This window comes from Felis catus, chromosome A1, assembly GCF_018350175.1.
Source record: "Felis catus isolate Fca126 chromosome A1, F.catus_Fca126_mat1.0, whole genome shotgun sequence".
In the NCBI taxonomy this organism is placed as follows: domain Eukaryota; kingdom Metazoa; phylum Chordata; class Mammalia; order Carnivora; family Felidae; genus Felis; species Felis catus.
The window spans coordinates 823,540-844,204 of record NC_058368.1 but is presented as its reverse complement, the minus strand read 5'-3'; the positions used below and the strand labels follow the sequence as shown (position 1 = coordinate 844,204).

Genomic DNA, 20,665 nt, shown 5'->3' with positions numbered 1-20,665 from the left:
CTCTTTAATGTGTTTCTTAGAAACTTAAAATTTCTTACAATATGTGCATTATTTTTCTTCTGGACAGTTCTGGTCTAGAGTAGTAACTTTGTCAAATTTTTCTTTTCCTTATATGGATATAATCCCAGAATCTCCCTACATGGTGTAATTATGCAGTTCACTTATTTTTTTCTTTTTAAAATGAAAAATTTGAAGTTAAACTTCAGAGTTTATGTATTAGACATTAGGTGTTAGTGACGTTGATTAGGTGTTAATGAGATTGATTTCCTGTAGTCTAATTGCTTGGTGTTTATGCAGGAATGCAAGAAAGGAGTTTTGAGTACCAGTTTTCAAGAAATAAATTGTACACATTAAGTTTACATTTACTCCTTTCACTTTTGTTACTTTTCTTTTGGACTTACCTATTGGCTACTGTTTACATGCAATTTTCAGCCCTAAAAAATTTTTATTGTCATACAAGATTTCTCTTTAAATCTTTGTGTGAAATTTTTGTGTTATTTATTTGTTTACTTCATTCTGTCCAGGATGTCAGTCAGCTGTAGCAGAGTAAGGACCTTATTATTTAGTGTTTTATCCTCATAGTATGTCCTTATTAAATGTATGTTTAGTGAGTGAATGACACCAGCTGGTGTTTACATGAGAATATAAAAATGAATAAAATAATGGTTCTTGCTCTCTTGGGATTTAGAGTTTAATGGTTATAGGTAAGCAAAGTGTAAGACCACTTGGTAGGAAGGAAGGGAATAGGAAATGTTCTGATAATCTAGAAACAAGGTTGGGAAGACGGGGAGGAGTTCACTAAGATGGTAACTTTTGAGCAGGTCATAAAGGTGAGTAAGTACTTGCCAGTTTTGGGGTTTTGGAGGGGAAGGAGAGGGCGGGGAGGGTTGTGGGATGATGGAATGGTGTGGTCGGAAGGGCTAATAAGTAAACAGATCCTGGGCAGTTACAAGGAGTTGTCTAGGGGAGGGAGGTAAGTATAGAGAAGGGAAGAAGTAAAGATTAGATAAAACTGATTGACTCAAGTTAAGGAGTTTGGATCTTTGCCTTTTGGGTGACTGGGTGTCAGAACAGTTACTTCCGGTACAAAATTACTGGATCAGAAACAAAGCAGAGACCACATAGATAATTGGTTTACTCCCACAGTCCCCACCCCTCACATGATATTTGAAGGGATCTTTAATGTTAGTGATGATTGTTCAGATTCCAGACAGGAGTAATTCAGAAGTAGAGTGAATTTAACAGACTGTGTTAGTGGGAGACGGGGAGACGAAGAGTGATCTAGGAGTTTCTAATTTGAATGATAAGGTGATGGTGGTGAAACCATTAACTGAAACACAGAAGGTAAGTGTGTTTAGGATTGGGCGTGGGGGAGGTGTAGCTGCTTGAGGGAGAGGTAGGTATTGGATTGTATAACATTTTGGTTTGAGTACCTTGGTGGATTGTTGGGATTTTAAAACTCTACAGTAAATGTATTCTCTCTCAAGGCACTATCATTTGTTCCTGAAGGTGACTACATTACCCTCTAACTTGCTTGCTTCTACTTTTGCTCTTGTAATTTATTTTCCACATAGTATCTAGAACATTCTTTTAAAATGTGAGTTAGATAATGGTCGTCTCCTTTTTCAAATGCAATAGCTTTCCATTTGAATTAAAACCCAGCTATATTGTAGGCCATTGGGTTGGTTTGTTTTTTAAGATTTTTTTTTGAGCAATCTCTGCACCCAACATGAGGCTCAAACCCACAACCCCAAGATAACAGTCACACATTTTGCCAACTGAGCCAGCCAGGCGCCCTGAGGCCACAGGGCTCTAATATCTGTTTTCAGTCTTCCACCCTTTGTGTACTAAATACTAAAGTTGATCCTCTGTCTCTCCAGATATTTTTAAGAGCCTTTCCTCAGTAGAATTTACATTCCTGTCACTTTGTCAGTATATGCTATTTACTTATTTGCTTGTTGTGCCTACATTTTCATCTTATCAGGGTTCCCAGCTAGCATAACATTTGACACTCAGTATATCTTGAACCAGTCTGAGGCAAAATCCAGAAGAAAGACTGGGAGTAATGTGGAGTTTTCAGTACTAGTTAAAGTGTGTGCATGAGAATCCCAGATTGCTTATTCATTCCCTAAATAGTTACTGGGCATTTGGTCTCAGCCTGGATTTACAATAGTGAAAAAATAGAACAGGCCCTCGCCTTCTTGGAGCTTGAAGTTAGTGGGTGGCAAGAGAAATCATCAGAAGAAATGATAAATTCTTAGACAATTCCATCATTGTATTGAGGGTCAGAGCAAGAAGAGCCACTAGAGAATGTGAGTGAATTGCCCAGTTTTTAATAGAATTTAGGAAAATATGTACATATTTCCTAAATAAAAATGTCTAAATAAAAATATATCTAAAAAAAAAAAGTACTAAGAGCCAAGTGAGGGAGGGAGACAGGAAATGTGAAGAGAGTAATTTGAAATGGATGGATGGAAGTGACATCTTACTCTGAAGCTGGTGAGTGGATGAGGCAAACTTGCAAGAAGGCAAATTTTAAATTTTTTAAAAATTGAAACAAGGGTTCATAAAATTTTTTCAGTTAAAAAATGCCACAGTTTTGTATATCGGGTACACCAAATACATGGTGTTTTGTGGGTGGTGAAATCCTAAGCATTAAGGAGACCAGAGGAACTGGAAGTGAATATAAAAGCTTTCCTGAAATGTCCAAATATTGATATTTCTCTCCAGAAAAAGAACATTTTCTTCCTAATTGAATGTAAAATGAAGGTGACTGGTTTTAAGAATTTACATATTTGTCGTGCATCTTTTCTTACATTTAGTATATGTTGAGAAGATTAGAAGCAGCAAAAGGGGGACAGGTTGGCTGTGAAGAGCAGCTCGTCAGGACGTAGAAGGGGCTCCTATTAAAGTGCAGCAACTTGAACTTACTGTTGTTGTGATTTTCCACATACACTTCGTATATGTAATCATCAGATACACTTCTACAGACACTGAAGGTCTTGTTGTGGTATTTTCTAGTAATTGACTTTAAAATGACAGTGGTTAAGATTTCCAGGAGAAATCTTTCAGTAAAAAACTTGGATGTTACGAGAGGAACATCTAGGACTCTTGGGGGCTTTGATACATAACCTGGGTATTGCATCAAAAGAGCGTGAAAAGCTTTTGTACAAGTATTGGGAGAGAAAAGGCATGTGATACACAGTTTGAAGAAACTTTCTCACTTGGTCTTTTATTAATAGTTCCTGTTTAAGAATGGTAATGTTTCCAGTTCTCTAAAGGGTTTGTTATAGGCTACCAATTCCCTTCTACCTCATCCTGTTTTATGTGCTTGCTTCCTTTATCATGTTCTTGGAGTTTAACACCCCATTACTGTTCAATTGGATGGATTGTATGGATTTTTTAAATTATTTATAAAAGAGGCATTGCTTGCTTTTCTGAGTCGCCTTTACAACGATTTGAACTATTTCTAAGGAGATAAATTAACATTTTTCTTAGTTACATAGTAGACATTACTGAGTTCCTGCATTTGGGTTTTTATCTTTCATATATTTTATAGTAAATGCAAATTAGTATAAGTTAAGAAGAATGGGAATGCCACTGAGTCTGGGAACCTGAAGAAAATAATTTCCTGTTTTGCCATTTCTTTTTGACCTCAGAACTGATGAAAAGTTGGGAAATAAATGTCTAAGTGCTGTATTTGGGAATGATTTAAAAATTTTCCAGTTTGCATTATGGTACGACTTTAAATCAATATGTTACAGTGGTACATATTATCTAATATCTACAAGGAGGACAAATAAGTTGAGTCAACTTGAGGTAGCCAGAGTTGTAATGTGGTTTTTTTTCTATATAGCTAATATGTTCTGTGTGAAATAGAAGTATATTTTAATATTTACTTGAGCCATAGTTAAGTTTTCTATCCTTACACTCAATAGTGTGAAAAGAGAATGGGTTTTTAAGACCATTAGTTAGCTGTTTGAACTAATTTGTATAACTTTTTCAGACATTTTTTCCTCAGCATTCAGTATCTTTACCGTTTCATTAATTTCCCATGTCCATCATCCTGCCTTTATTTAGCTCTCCTCCTCATCCCAGCCTTCCCTCTACAGTCCTGCTTTTTTTCTGCTCCAAACTGAGCTATTGCTGTTGTGAACAGCTGTAGCAAAACTGTACCCGTTAGAACTTCAGTGGATTGTATGTGCTCTTGGCTGGATCACCATTAAACGAACACTTGAGAATTTGGCAGTAACTATTCTTTCTCTATTTGTTCCTTGCTAGTTATTTTCTTTTAGATAGCGCTTGCACATGCACACACAATAGCATAGGTACTAGTACTACCATGAGTTTTTTAGAATTTTATCACATCGTTAAAAATAACAGGTATTAAAATGCTAATTTAAGGTACATGTGTTGTTGCTGTCATACTTGGATATATGCTAACGTATTTCGTCAGTAAAATGAATGATTTTAAGTGGATAGGACCCATGCGTGCATTGTAAAGGATTACTGTCATTGTTACATTTGGAAAGAGCCTAGGTTAGTATACAGAAGTCACAGATCATGGATGACTGATTCTGCAGTAGGTAGCCCCATTTGTTAAGTATTTGCTACATTTTAGACTAAGAACCTTACTGTGGGGGACCTTTGTTTAAGACTGGGTAGGTGCAGGTGCTCCTCTTGTTGACCAGTTCCAAACTCTAGTAGTGGCAGAGGTTGGAATACAGCACGAGAATTACAATACACTGAAGAAAAGTCCTAAGGGAAAACAAAACGATGGTAAACATCAGTAGGGGGTAGCATCTTTGGGACTTATATTTGCATGATGTTGGTGGCAGGCCAAAGTAAACAAAAATTCAAGAAAGCACACATGAGTATAAAATAAGTCTTGGTCTCTTGTTATGAGTAAAGAATGCATTTTGTTGTGATTGACCTAGAGCATCACATGCAGTAGGTTATCTTGTATCTCATTACCCATTTAAAAAAAATAGCTTGCTGTGTGTTGAGCTCCGTGGTGGTACTGGGTATATTTGGGTGACTTCACATACTACACTCGAGACCTGTTGTCCAAAATGAAGTGTTACAGAGAGTTTGGAGAAGAGAAATGAGTAGAAGATAAAAACTAACTGGGAAAGATTTGCATAGGATGAGAGAATGTTGTTGCTTAGGAGTGTGAGATTTAAAGGACCGTTCACAACAAAAGGGGGAGAATTCTTAATGTGTGTGTCCAAGGATTTGAGGAGGTAAAAGCTCCTGAGTATCATCTTCAAGATGAGTTACATCATGTCTTTGGGAGCAGGTGCTATCAGAGAAGGCCCATTATGAACAAAGACTGGGAGCTGATAACTGTGCGTGAAGCTGGTAGTCCAAAATGAGAGCAGAAAACTAATCAGATATTGGGAGTTTTTTGGTCAGAGAATGATGGTGGTACGATTAATACTGTCCAAAAAGTTAACTACATTGTAGGAAGGGTGTATTTGTAGTAACTTAGACTGCAGGCAGGGAAACGAGTTTTTATATGGTATTTGGATTGGAGAGGAAGAGTAGAAGTCAGGACTTCAATTAATTATGAAACCGTCAGGGCTTGGTGATTAAGTGGATACGGGGGCCAGTTATGTGAAGGAACGCAAGGATGACTGATTTTAACCAAATGGTGGGTAGTTTTGGTGCTGCCAACTTCCAAGAATAGGGCAGCAAGGTCAGGATGGAAGGCTTCAGGTACTTGTGACACCTTGTAAGGGTTTCAGCATGAAAAATTATGCTTAGGAAAAGGTCTTGGCTCATGAGTTTTGGTTGTCACCAAAAAAAGTTAATAGTTGATAAAGTATGAGACAAATAGTTCACCAGTACAAAATCTATATAGGTTGGGGGCTGCGATACCTTCTAACCATCTATGTAGATGGAGCTGCTTAGGTAGACTTGGAAGGGCTTGGTGAACGGAGTCTCATACTGGATTACATTTAATCCATAAATACTGTGGTGTGTTCATTAGTTACAAAAACAGTCTGTTACAGAAATGGACATTTACCTAATTTTTTCATATTTGGTTAGTGGTCAGCACAAGGAAATGTGGAAACTAGAGGTGGATTAACGCCTATTGTCTTACTCCTCAAAGTTGAAAGTTAACTTAAGTAAGCCCTATATTATAGCCATCATCTAAATACTTGAGATCTGGAAATAATCCTTGTCATACTATTGTACTTTAGAAAGCATTAACAGCCAATATATATGAACTTACCTTCAAATACTATTGATATGTAAGCTAGTTAATGTATTTTTGAATTATTTGAATAATATTCATCTATTGTACAAACGAGGAGGTATAAACTGGTCTGTAGTAAAAGTAAATTTTTCTATGCTGTGTTTATAAGTCACCTGACTTCTCTGTCCAGGCATAATCATTGTTATAAATTTCTTGTGTATCCTTCTAGAAGTTTCTGTGCACTCAGGCATATTTGTGTACATTCTTAGTACATAGGCAAGCACACTGTACACATTTGCCATTTACTTATTTCCTCACAATATTCTGTTTTGGAGATTGTTCCAAATGCATACGTGACAGAGAAAGATCCCTTGTTCCTATACCTGTTGGTAGGTCATTGTCAGGTGTATACCAGATCTTTCTTGGCCAGGGATGTTTCCTTCTCCTCTCCCTTATGTGCCCTAACATATGTCTTAGGATATATGTTACGAAGCATGCGTGTGAATGTATATATAGGATAAAATTTCTACCAGTTAAATCGGTCGTGATGTATGTATGTTTTTATAGAGTTTTTTTTAGATGTTGCCTACCTCACTATAGACAGAACTTAGCTTTATTCCCTGCAGCCCCCAACCAAATGCATAAAGTCAGTAAAGATCACATGTTAATAAAACCTGATGGGATTATTGTAAGTAATAGTGGACGTTTTGGAATAGAAATTATGTAATTGAAATTGGAAGAGCTTTAAAGTCTAAAGTTGGCTTATAAGAATTCCAGGAATTAGAGACCTAAAGTCTTGTGCTTTAAAAATTAGATTACATTAAGTAGATGCCTGTTTAATTAAATGAACTATTAATATCTTCGAGAGAGTTATCAATATGTAAGATTTTTAGAGGATTTGGTGAACATCAACAGTTTGCCTTATGAGAGGTGTTGACACAATTTAATAATGGGTTATTTTATTGTGATAGAGAAAAGTAGGGCATTTGACTCCAATTCAAATTGAAGTCTTTAAAACATTTCTACAGTTCTCCAGTGATGGGGAAATGGGCATTACTGTGCCCAGATAGCTAACTTGAATTTCATTTCTTAAATAATCAGTTATAGGAAGAACCATAAACTCTTCTAGAAGAATTCCCATCTGTGGTGTTCATACTATGATTTTACTTTGAATTTCGAATCTTACATTAATTTGGAAATACTGGAGGGAAGTAGGTATTTCATTTACAAACCAAAAAGGATGGAGGCTGTAAGCTGTATTTTAGATTAGCTCTGCTTGGAATTAATAAAAAGACATTTGTGTACATTTCTAAAGAATTGTGGTTTGTTATTCAGTGAATTATATAAGTTTGAAGACTTCATAGCAGAATGAAATGGTTGTTTTGTGTGCTTTATTTACTTTTTTAAAGTAAGTTCTGTAGCCAAACATGGGCTTGAACTCACCATCCCAAGATCAAGAGTTGCATGCTCTAACCAACTGAGCCAGCTCAGAGCCCAAAGTAATTTTTTTAATTAAAAAAATTACTATGTTCAGATAGTAACTATAAACAATTATGTATATATATTGTTTACCCAAGGACTTGAATGAGCAATTTGCTATTTCCAAAACTAATCTTGGTCAGAGATCATTTATTCCACTTTATTCTTCAATATCCATCATAAATTTGAAGTATTCTATCTCCAAGGTATGACTAGAAAATAAACATTGTTTTGTTTCACCATATCATGTAGTTATTAGATTTCCTAAATACATTGAGCACATACTATGGCAATACTAGAGAGTTTCTGACTGACTCCTAATAAACACTGGGGATACAGCTGGTCTGGGGAAACTGACCTGTCCATTTTAGATGGTCAGAGGAGGATTCTCTAAGGAGATAGCTGATACCTGAATGATCAGAAGAGGGGACGTGCAAAGTTGGAGGTGTTGAAGGTGAATCCAGTTCAAGCGGAGAGGATTATCATTTATGGCAAGGAGGAGGAGAATGTGGCTCGAATTAAGTGAACAAGACAAAGGTGATTCTTAACCCTTTTTTCTCCCCCCCTCCCCCCGGCTGCCCCCCCCCCCCCATGAAATTTTAACATAGCTGTTCATGTCCTGTAAATATATGTTATGCCCATGCTTTTATACATGAAAAGGGATTTTTGCCTTCCCCTACTCCCACCTTCAACTGATTTTCTCCCTCTGGGAATAATACTGCCCCACTGAGTATGCAAGATGTAGACCAGGGTATGCCATAGTAAATAGTTGAGGTCTTTTCTTTTTTTCTTTTCTTTTCTTTTCTTTTCTTTTCTTTTCTTTTCTTTTCTTTTCTTTTCTTTTCTTTTCTTTTCTTTTCTTTTCTTTTCTTTTCTTTTCTTTTCTTCTCTTCTCTTCTCTTCTCTTCTCTTCTCTTCTCTTCTCTTCTCTTCTCTTCTCTCTCCTCTTCTTTTCCTTCATAAAGATTTTATTTTTAAGTAATCTCTACACTCGCCATGGGGCTTAAACTCAAATTCCTGAGATCAAGAGTTGCGTGCTCCGCTGACTGAACTAACCAAGTGCCCCTTGGGGTTTTTTTTCTTGACGAGATAATTATGAAGGCTTGGATCAGGCAGTGACATGATCTAGTTTATGTTTTAGAAAAGAATTTTGCTACTCATGAAGACTTAACTGAAGGAGAGCCAGAATGAAAGCAGGCAAGTGAATTAAACCAGTAAGGAGAGGTGAAAAGTAATGGCTTGGTCTACGAAGATTTTTTTTTTTTAAGTTTATTTTGAGAGAGAGATAGCCAGGACGGGGGGCAGAGAGAGAGAGGGAGAGAGAATCCCAAGCAGGCTCTGCACTGTCAGCGTGGAGCCAGATGAAGGGGTTGAACCTATGAACTGTGAGAACGTGTTCTGAGCTGAAATCAAAGAGTTGAACACCTGACTGACCAAGCCACCCAGGTGCCCCAAAGATTATTATTATATAGAGATAAGGAAGAGGAGGGAGAGCAAACGGAGAGAGAGAGAATAAATGGATGTAGCATTAGTGGTCATAAGGTATATGTTGATCAAAGCTTGGCGAAAACGCCCTCTGAGACACAAAGGGAGGTTGCCTATAGAACCCACTGAAATGAAGGAAGAAAATGGCTCTTGGGAAATGAGAAACTTGTCTGATGTAAAAAAAAATTTAGGGGCTCCTGGGTGGCTCAGTCGGTTAAGTGTCTTACTTCGGCTCAGGTGATGTTCTCACAGTCCATGAGTTCAAGCCCCATGTCTGGCTCTGTGGTGACAGCTCAGAGCCTGGAGCCTGTTTCAGATTCTGTGTCTCCCTTTCTCTCTGACCTTCCCCCCGTTCATGCTCTGTATCTCTCTGTCTCAAAAATAAACGTTAAAAAAAAAATTAAAAAAAAATTTAATGTTTATTATTATTTTTTTTTAAATTTTTTTCAACGTTTTTATTTATTTTTGGGACAGAGAGAGACAGAGCATGAACGGGGGAGGGGCAGAGAGAGAGGGAGACACAGAATCGGAAACAGGCTCCAGGCTCTGAGCCGTCAGCCCAGAGCCCGACGCGGGGCTCGAACTCCCGGACCGCGAGATCGTGACCTGGCTGAAGTCGGACGCTTAACCGACTGCGCCACCCAGGCGCCCCTGTTTATTTTATTTTTGAGAGAGAGTGGGGGAGGAGCAGAGAGAGGGAGAGAGAGAGAGGGAGACAGAATCTAAAGCAGGCTCCGGGCTCTGAGGTGTCAGCACAGAGCCCGACGCAGGGCTCAAATTGACGGATCGCAAGATCATGACCTGAGGTGAAGTTGGACGCTGAACCAACTGAGCCACCCAGGTGCCCCAAAACTTGTCTGATTTTTAACCTTGTTATCATTTGGAGTTTATTTCTTAGTCATTTGTGTATAAGTAGATGATCACACACGCAGTTTAGAATGGGCAAAACTCCAGATTTATTTCAACTTTCTATTTTTTTCTCAGTAGGAATGTGCCCCCCATATTGTGTACCTTCCCATTCCAGACTTTTTACTGGGAAATCAGCTTAAAAGCCTGCCTGTTCTTCCATGTTCTGAGTACTGGTGGTTATTAGTACATGGCTATTTTCAGTTAAATTCTCATTGTTTGTTAGAAGTAAATGGTTCTAATCTAATAGACAATTCTTGGACCCTCCAAGATCCTGAGGGGGACCTATTGTGAATTCCCTGAGGCAGAAGCACTCTCATATGTAGGTGCTTATTGCAATTTGTTGAATCAGTGAACCGGCAATATTTCCAAGATCATACTGGAAGGTATTGGCAGAACCCAAATGAGATTTTATACCACACAGCGTTTGTCTCAAAATTGAGTGTAATGAAAGCAAAATTACTGGGAATATTTTTTTTCCACTTCATGCAAAATTACTGGGAATATTTTTTTTCCACTTCTTACAGTTTATAGAGAGAGTGTGTGCAAGTGGGAGGAACAGAAAGAGAATCAATGTCCAACAGGATCCCACCACCAGCACAAAGCCATGGAGGACTCAAACTCCTCAACCATGAGATGACTTGAGCCCAAATCTGACACTTAACAAACTGAGCCATCCAGGCACCCCTGGGAATGTTTTAATAAGCCCTGATGGTGACTGAAAATGGGAAATAACATAGCATAGATGGTCTTAAAAAGGGACTGCAGGGAGTTCTGAGGTTTGCACACCATTTGGATCCTGTTTCTCCTTGCCAAGGGGAGGCAGGATGTCCTTGTGGGCTCTGATGAAAGACAGTGTGCATCTGGAGCTTTTGCTGATTGATGGGAGGGAGTATGTTGCATTTACAAATGATGCAGAGACACAAAAAGTATGAGAAGTGAGATTTATGACTATTATGTTTTTTTATGCTTTTTGTGTTTTCTGTTGTGTTTCTACAGCCCAATTTCTCAAACCTAGTGGTAATCAGGGGCGCCTGGGTGGCGCAGTCGGTTAAGCGTCCGACTTCAGCCAGGTCACGATCTCGCGGTCCGTGAGTTCGAGCCCCGCGTCGGGCTCTGGGCTGATGGCTCGGAGCCTGGAGCCTGTTTCCGATTCTGTGTCTCCCTCTCTTTCTGCTCCTCCCCCGTTCATGCTCTGTCTCTCTCTGTCCCAAAAATAAATTAAAAAACGTTGAAAAAAAAAAAAACCTAGTGGTAATCAAACAGGAAATTTTGTGCATTTTTAAAATGTGACCCCCCCCCAATTGTTTTTATATCTCTCATCTGTTTTTAGACTTTACAGTCTCTTTTTTAGAACATGTGTTGGTTATCTTGTGTCCAAGACAAGGTATTAAGACATTTGACCACCTTAATGTATTTTCGTATAAACGCGGTTTTGACGGTACCCTTCTAATCCAGCATCGTGTTCCCACGAGGAGGAGTTGCTGGCTGGAGCACTAACATGGAAGTAGAAACCTGACTGATGTTCCTCATCTTGGGGCACCACTGGTTTAGTTTAGCACCCGTTCTCTACCCTATATTTAAATAAATTTAAATAGATAAAACATTACAGTGCAGATTACACTTACTTGATGTTTAAGTAGTTTCTCTCCAGTATAACATTGTGATATCATTCACTGCATATGAACATACCACTTTTTTTTTTTTTACTAAAAAGTTTTTTTTAACGTATTTTTATTCATTTTTGAGAGACAGAGCAGGAGCAGGGGAGGGGCAGAGAGAGAGGGAGACACAGAATCTGAAACGGGCTCCAGGCTCCCAGCTGTCAGCACAGAGCCCAACACGGGGCTTGAACCCACAAACCGTGAGAACATGACCTGAGCTAAAGTCGGACGCTTCACCGACTGAGCCACCCAGGTGCCCCAATACCATTTTATTTTTGAGAGAGCGTGCATGTGCATACATGAGTTGGGGAGGGGCAGAGAGATAGGGAGACGGAACCATCCAAGCAGGCCGTGTGCTGTCAGCGCAGAGCCTGATGTGGGGCTTGACCTTTGGAACTGCAAGATAGTGACCTGAAGTTGGGTTCTTAACCAATTGAGCTACCCAGGTGTCCCTCACATGTTATCTTCAAAGCAGGTAACATTGTTGTTTTATGTGGATGTAAGTATATGGTGAAAAATAAAAACTGTTGAATATCATTTGGTAATTCATTTCCAGTGCCATTTCGTTATAAATGAATGTGGTTCATACATTAAATAAACTGAGGTTCTTTGTGCAGTAATGTATGTGAAATATGCAACTTTTAAAGAACTAAGAAACCATACGGGTAAGTTCATAACTATCTTGAACTAAAAATGCAATTTATTACTGTACTCCCACTTGTTTTTAAAAACTTAACCCTGGGTTTGCCTGGCTGGCTCAGTCTATAGAGCATATGACTTTTTTTTTTTTTTTCAATATATGAAGTTTATTGTCAAATTGGTTTCCATACAACACCCAGTGCTCATCCCAAAAGGTGCCCTCCTCAATACCCATCACCCACCCTCCCCTCCCTCCCACCCCCCATCAACCCATAGATTGTTCTCAGTTTTTAAGAGTCTCTTATGCTTTGGCTCTCTTCCACTCTAACCTCTTTTTTTTTTTTTTTTTTTTCCCTTCCCCTCCCCCATGGGTTTCTGTTAAGTTTCTCAGGATCCACATAAGAGTGGAACCATATGGTATCTGTCTTTCTCTGTGGAGCATACAACTCTTGATCTCAGGAGTTTTGAGATCAAGCCCCAGGTTGGGTGTAGAGATTACTTAAAAAAAAAAAAAAACAAACATAAAAAACTTAACCTTGATTATGCAATGATCAAGGATATGTTTTCTTTGGCTTTTTTAGGGGAGAGGTGCTTGAGAAATCTCAGGTCATCACAAGAGGATAATGCTTTTTAAATTTTTTTTATTATTTTAATGTTTATTTTTGAGAGAGTGCGAGTAGAGGAGGGACAGAGAGAGAGAGGGAGACAGATCTGAAGCAGGTCCACAGGCTGTGACCTGTCAGCGGCAGAACCTGATGTGGGGCTTGAACCCACAAACCACAAGATGAAGACCTGAGTTGACGTTGGTCTCTTAACGGACTGAGCTGCCCAGGGACCCCCCTCCGTCTGCCCCTCCCCCCTTTGTTTTGATTGAAACGCCTTTGTAGGAATTTGTGGACAAAATTAAGTTTGGAAATTTTCAGTGGTATCTTTCAGTCACAAGCCATTGTTGACCTCATGACAATTGCCTTGAAAATATATATGGGTCTGGGACCTTGAAACTGAGTTGTAACTTTTCTTAGAAGTCATTAATTACGTATGATAAAAGTCATCACATTTTTCACTTTTTTAAAAAAAATTTTGAGACAGGGAGGGGCGCCTGGGTGGCTCAGTCAGTTGAGCGGCCGACTTCGGCTCAGGTCATGATCTCGTGGTCTGTGAGTTCGAGCACCGTGTTGGGCTCTGTGCTGACAGCTCAGAGCCTGGAGCCTGTTTCAGATTCTGTATCTCCCTCTCTCTGACCCTCCTCCATTCATGCTCTGTCTCTCTCTGTCTCAAAAATAAATAAACGTTGAAAAAAATAAATTTTTGAGACAGGGAGAGTGCATATGTGAGCTGGGGAGGGGCAGAGAGAGAGGGAGACAGAATCCCAAGCAGGCTCTCTGCTGTCTGTGCAGAGCCCATCATGGGGCTGGAATCCAGGAACCATGAGGTCATGACCTGAGCTGAAATCAAGAATCTGCCACTTAACCGACTAAGCCACCCAGGCACCCAAAAGTCATCATCAAGTACTTTATTAGATTTCATATGAGTCTTTGCTGAATTTTACATTTTTTTTGATAACTACAGTAAATGTTATGACTGTTGGAGAAAAAGACTGTGTATCAATAAATTATTTTCCTGAAATATCTAGTTGTCCTCAATAAGGCTGAAAAAAAATCTTTATTTTGTAAATATTTTCTAGATTTCAATATTATTTAATATTTATAAATGATGATTCTTACCTACTCAAGACCTTATTTTGTTTTTTTGTTTTTGTTTTTTATTTTTAATTTTGAGAGCAAGAGCAAATGTGAGTGGAGAAGGGGCAGATAGAGGGAGAAAGAGAATCCCAAGCAGGCTGGGATGCATCAGCAGAGCCTGATGCAGGGCTTGAACCCATGAACCATGAGGTCATGACCTGAGCCGAAATCAAGAGTCAGACATTTAACCAAGTGAGCCACCCAGATACCTTTATTTATTAATTTTGAGTTGCTATATGAACTTTAAAATAGTTTTTTTCTGATTCTTTAATTTAAAAAAATTTAAAATCCTGTGGTGCCTGGCTGGATCAGTTGGTGAAGCGTGTGGGGCTGTTGATCTCAGGGTTATGATTTTGCACCCCACGTTGGGTGTAGAGATTACTTACAAAAATAAAATCTTTGGGGGAAAAAAAACCTTAAAATAATGCTTTTTAAAAATTTGGAATAGCCTGTCATTTAAATTTGTGAATTTTATTTGGTTTGACAGCCTTAATTTTCATAAACTTTGTATCTTAGGAGCTCCTTTCCAGTCGGTACATCCTGCATCACAGGCAACCACTGTTTTGTTTTGATCACAATAGATTAGTTTTGCTTGTTTTTGAACTTCATGTAAATGGAACCATAGAATGTATACCCTTTGCCTCTGGCTTCTTTCATTCAACATAGTGCTTTTCAGATTCATCTGTGTTGTTGCAGGTGTCAGCAGTTGGTTCTATCTTATTGCCACATAGCGTACCATGAAGTGACTATGCCACATTTTGTTTGTCCAGTCTGCTACTGATCCATTCTTGGGTTAGATTCCAGTTTGGGTTGTAATGAATAAAGCTGCTGTGAACATTCCTGTTCAAGTCATTCAGACTTCTCATTTTTCTGGGAGGAAATATCTGGGAGTGGGATTGCGGAGTATTGTGGATATGTATCTTAGAAACTGCTAATTTTCCAAAGTGTCTGTCCTACGTCAGTGCACGTGATTCCTGTCCCGTACTGCATCCTTGCCAACACTCAGTATTGTCAAGTTGTGTTAGTGGTAGCCATAGAGTGAGTGTGTAGAGGTATATCCGTGTAGTTTTAATTTACGCTTTCCTAGTAACTTCGGATGTTGAGTAACTTTTCACACTTCTTGGTCATTTGGGTATGTTTTTGTGTGTCATACCCTTATTACTGTTTGTACAGCAGCCCTTCCCCCCACTTTATCCAAGGGAGACACTTTGTAAAAGGCGAAAGATTTATGCGATCTGAAGAGAAACCAGAGCATAAGGGAGACACTTTGAAGAACCCAGGTGGATGCCTGGAGCTGTGGATACTACCAAACCTTACAGATAACTGTTTTTTCCTAATATACATAACTATGATAAGGCTTAATTTATAAGTTAGGCACAGTGGGAGATTAATAACAGTAACTAATAAAATAGAACAACTTAAGTAATTGTCAAAATGTCTTACTGTACTGTCACCTTTCTCTTGCTGATGTGACGTGCCTATGTGATGAGATGAAGTGTGGTGAAGTAGTATTAGGCTACTGTTGACCTGACAAAACATTAGGAAAGGACCGTCTGCTTCCAGATAACCACTGACTGTAGGTAACCAAAACTGGTAAAAGCGAAACCGTGGGTAAGGGGGGACTGTTGTAACTAGGTTGTGTGGTTTCATCACTATCTGTGTAAAAAAACCATAGGGATCTTTATTAGAATTCTGGAAAGCCAGATGATGTTGGGAATCCAAAATTGGATGTTCATATTATGGATTTTTGCTTTTTGTAAAATATCGGCTGGAAGATAGAAATTATATAATTGAGCTTTTATCATGATATCTTGCTGCTAACTTGGGTAGAAGAAATAGGGTTTGATGAAAAAAATCAAAGCCCTCAGTTTGCTATGTTTTATTGCCAATTTTCAACTCAAAAAGAGGTGAGAATTTAAAATGTTGAGAAACTTCTTAAAAAGTTTATTTACTTATTTTGAGAGACAGAGAGAGAGAGAGAGAGAGAGAGAGAGAGAATCCCAAGCAGGCTCCATGCCGACAGTACAGAGTTTGTTGTGGGGTTCAGTCTCATGAATCGTGAGATCATGACCTGAGCTGAGATCAAGAGTTGGATGCCCAGGTGCCCCTAAAATGTTAAGAAACTTTTTGTCATTGTGACTTCCAATTAATTCAGTTAACTGAAGCTATTCAGTTATATCATTTGTTCATCAGTCGAAATTGTGTTCCATCAGAAAGAGTGAATTTGTGTAAGTAGTATTATTTTAGAGATTTGCTGGTTTTCATGGGCATTTTCTCAAGTTTCTTTGGGAGATGGCTTTTGGATTTTTGGCCTAATCTTTCTGGTATATTATTCACTTAATCACACACTATTTCCCTATACTCTTTGAAGTTATATTCTTTGTTGCTTAAAGAGAATCTATTAACATTCAAATAAAATTACTTAGTAAAGAATATGCTACATATTTTCACTGTTGTGAATTGCCTGTAATAATAGCATTTGGCTTATTTATTGCTTCAGTGACTGGTATTGTGGTCTGTGTCTTTGTCATGAAGGCCAAGGGTCAGATTCAGTTGTGAGCACTGTGCCATCTAAGCTGTCTGTGATGGTGATGTTCGATAACGTGGCTGTCCCCCTCTCCCCCGTACCTGCAAACTTCGGAACACAGGCTCCTTTAGGGTTTGATACCATGGGAATCTACTTCAGAGGAAATCGTTACCTAATTTTAGGTTGATTTCTGGCAAGGTGTTTACAACACGAGCCGTTAAAGTCCTGTCTTGGGTATTTACAGTTTGTTGTAATTTGAATAGTCTCGCTCAGCCTCCATGCTTGCTGAAGTATAACCTATATTTTAAACCTCCCTTTCTTAGAACGTTACTTCTATTGTAGCTTATATATTAAATAATGCAAACTACATGTAATGTGTGGATGAGAGTAGGGTTGAGTACTCAGTGGGAAAGGATACCTTCTTTCACTCATTGTTACCTAGTTGACTGTTAAGAATGGGCCTTCTGTAGATCTTTAATGTTTTATTCTTTAAGAAAGATCATCAGAAAAGCATACATGATATTATTGGATGCTTACATTTCTGACTATGAAAGGTATTAGGGTGTGGTCAGAGGAGCCATGTTTCACTCTTAATCCATGTTTTGGCAAGTCAAACATGAACTTCTATGTAGTTCTTACCCAGTTTTATCCTGAATAAAAACAGACCACTTTCGTCCAAAGTGGTGTCTTGTTACAGTGATGCTTAAGATTTCAGTTATAGGAGACCTTTTCTTTTAATGTAATTGTTGGCTGCTTCTCCTCCCCCCAATATTTGACAGTATCGCTTTGATAGAGACACTGTTCTTCAGCATCGGAATGATGTGTGTCACCTTTCTAGGACTTTACAGATTTTAAATCCAAAGTATCTGTATCATGGAATGGATGTACACGTGCATTGGCTCACTATGATTCTTTCATTGATGTTGATTATAATCCAGTGTACAATAAACCTGGTCACTTCTTTGTAAGACCACGTCTTTAACCAGAATGCTAGTGATTTTGAATATTGAATTCAGATATTAAGCCACCATTTTATTTATTTATTTATTTTAATGGAATTAATTCTATATTTTATTTATTTTATTTTTAGTTTAATTAATTTAATTTTATTTATTTTGAGATAGTGTGAGCAGGGGAGGGGCAGAGAGAGAGAGAAGGCTTGAGAAGCCAGGGTCTGCATTGTCAGCACAGAGCCTGACAGTGGGACTCAGACCCATGAATTGTGAGATCATGACCTGAGCCAGAACCAAGAATTGGATGCTCCACTGATTGAGCCACCCAGGCACTCTTAAGCCACCTTTTTAAAGACTAGATATTGGCGACTAAACTTGGATAATTCTAGAGATTATCTTTCCAGGTTTCAATATATGTGATGAATGCTTTGTAAAATGTAGGTTCACATTTTTGAGAAGTTGAGAAGACAGTTATTTTTAGCAGTCCTTGTGTCATTAAGAATTAGTAATCCAGGAGAGCTGGAGTGGCTCAGTTGGTTAAGCATCCAACGTCGGCTCAGGTCATGGTCTCACGGTTCAAGAGTTTGAGCCCCATGTCAGGCTCTGTGTTGACAGCTCAGAACCTGGAGCCTGCTTCAGATTCTGGGTCTCCCTCTCTCTCTCTGCCCCGCCACTGCTCGTGCTCTGATTCTTTTTCAAAAATAAATGAGCATTAAAAAAAAAATTAGTAACCCAGTTGTGCAGTTTGGTTTATGGTTCCATTCTTCTTGTCAGCCTTAATTTTACTAAAGGAAATACAATGGTAGAAGTGTGTGTGTGTGTATATATATGTGTGTGTGTGTGTATGTATGTGTGTGTGTATATATATATATATATATATATATATATAACCAATTTAAGAATGCTTTAATGACTTCATAGTTACCTAAGATTATGTGTAGAATGCTACTTGCAGGTGGAAATATATATAAAAGATAATTTCTTGTTGATTTGTGGCATGTGTTGTTTGAAAAAATATTTAAGGTTTTATAACTTGGACCATGGGGTCCTGCTGGATCATTTGGAATCCCCTTAAATTTACATGCAGAATTTTGTGTACATATTTTTTACATGCACACATGCAGATTTTGGGAGGAGTTTCATATTCCATCCAGTTTTCAGGTGAAACTGAGACCCAAATGGGTTTTGAAAACAATTTAGGGTAGTTATTTCCAGTGTCTTGGGGTCATGTACCCTAACAGTTAAAAAAAATTGAGTGCCAATTTGTGTATTTCTAAGCTGTAATAGTGTAGTATTGTGTATAACATTTCAGGTATGTTATAAAATACATTTTAGAAGGATGAGATAATATATCTAAAACTGTATTCCAATGAAAAATCTGGGGTTGATGCTCTGTGTTTGGAGAATGTTGGTTCAAGGGATTATTAGGGTCGGTTGAGTCTTTTTCTGATGGAGCAGAAGAGGTATATTTGTGTGCCTTGCCCAAGTACAAGTAGAATAAAATGTTGCAAATTAGAGTAGGAATCAGTATCCTGTGTAGGATTCTGGATTATAAAATTTCAGGCAGTGGTATGCTGAGGGATCAACCATGCAAACAAGAGGGCCTGCCTACCGAAATAAAAAGGAAGGATTTAGCAAAATAGGCTCTCAATATTTTAAAATTATTAGCAGGCTTGGAAACTCAAGGTGTAGGATTTAGTAGTGATTAATGCCAAGACATAAAATTGAGTTGAATTTTAAGTCTGTTGATGTTCTTCGAGGAAGTGAATTAATTCAAAGGAAGATCTTTACTGAGTGGGAACCGATTACGGTTAAGAACTTTAAGAAAATGATTTAACACTTCTTTTTATTGATCATTGAAACTGGCCAAATTTGATTTTTATTTCTAGGAGGGTGAAAGAAAACATGGATGAAGCTGCCTGAATACCGGCTTCTGGCATGAATCAAGTTCAGAGACTAGGAAATGCTGGTGTCAGATTTCCTTTCAGGTCAGTCAATGTCCGTTAAAACAACGTTCCTTGCTTCTTAGTTTCCTTAGTCCTACTTCCTGGTGCTGCCTGCGGACCTCCGGAACGGATGTGAAGGATAGTTTGTAGTAGAAGCTGAACCCTCTGCTCCTCCGCGGTCCTACGGGATCTGCAGGGGCACCGCCCTTTTATCTGAGCAGTCAGAGGCTATTTTTAACTCCACATTTGCCCTCGTCTTTCCTCACTGGTTGGTATACTGACTTGTCCTTAGGTAAAACTGAACTCAGAGTAGAGATAAAATATTAAACAGGTCTTATTTACTAAGAAAAAAGTTCCCTCCTGGGTTTTAGTGATCCTAAGTCTAGGATGTTAGTCTTATGTTCCTTGTAAAGTGTGTAAATCTTTGTTAAAAATCTTATTTATTTTTATTTTAGAGAGCACAAGTGGGGGAGGGGGCAGGGAGGGAGAGAGAGAGAAAGAAAGAAAGAAAAAGAGTAGATCAGGCATGCAGAGCGTGGAGCTGGTCTCAGGGCTCAACCCCATGACCTGATCCTGATCATGACCTGAGCCAAAATCAAGAATCAGACGCTCAACTGACTGAGCAACTCAGGCGCCCCGGAAAGTGTGTAATCTCAGAAATGGTGGATTTTTTTATTTAAAAAAAAAAAAAAAATGTTTATTTATTTTTGAGAGAGAAAGCACAAGCAGGGGAGAGGCAGAGAGAGAGGGAGACACAGAATCCAAAGCAGGCTCCAGGCTCTGAGCTGTCAGCATAGAGCCTGATGCAGGGCTCCAACTCAAACTATGAGATCGTGACCTGAGCTGAAGTCGGACGCTTAACTGACTGAGCCACCCAGGTGCCCCTCAGAAATGGTTTAATATCATAAATTCAGATCAGTACTAGGGATACCAGCTCCATTTCTCCCTTGCTGCTCTTTCTACCCTTTTAAAAGGTAGCAAATTTTCTATTTTATAGCAACATTTACATTGTGGCTTAAAAAAGCATTATTTTTTTATTTATTTACTTGAGAGAGAATCCCAAGCAGGGCCCATGCTATCCACGCAGAGCCTGATGCAGGGCTCGATCCCACAGACTGCGAG

At 38.6% G+C, this 20,665-nt stretch overlaps 1 protein-coding gene across 1 annotated transcript in view; it reads left to right on the top strand.

Moving 5' to 3' along the window:
- The window catches only part of PSPC1 (paraspeckle component 1), a 109,112-nt gene that overhangs the window by 82,100 nt on the left and 6,347 nt on the right, over positions 1-20,665 (top strand). The window contains exon 9 of the transcript XR_002739420.2: positions 19,487-19,585. The gene's annotated coding sequence lies outside the window, so the exon portion shown is untranslated. The remainder of the gene's footprint in view (positions 1-19,486; positions 19,586-20,665) is intronic.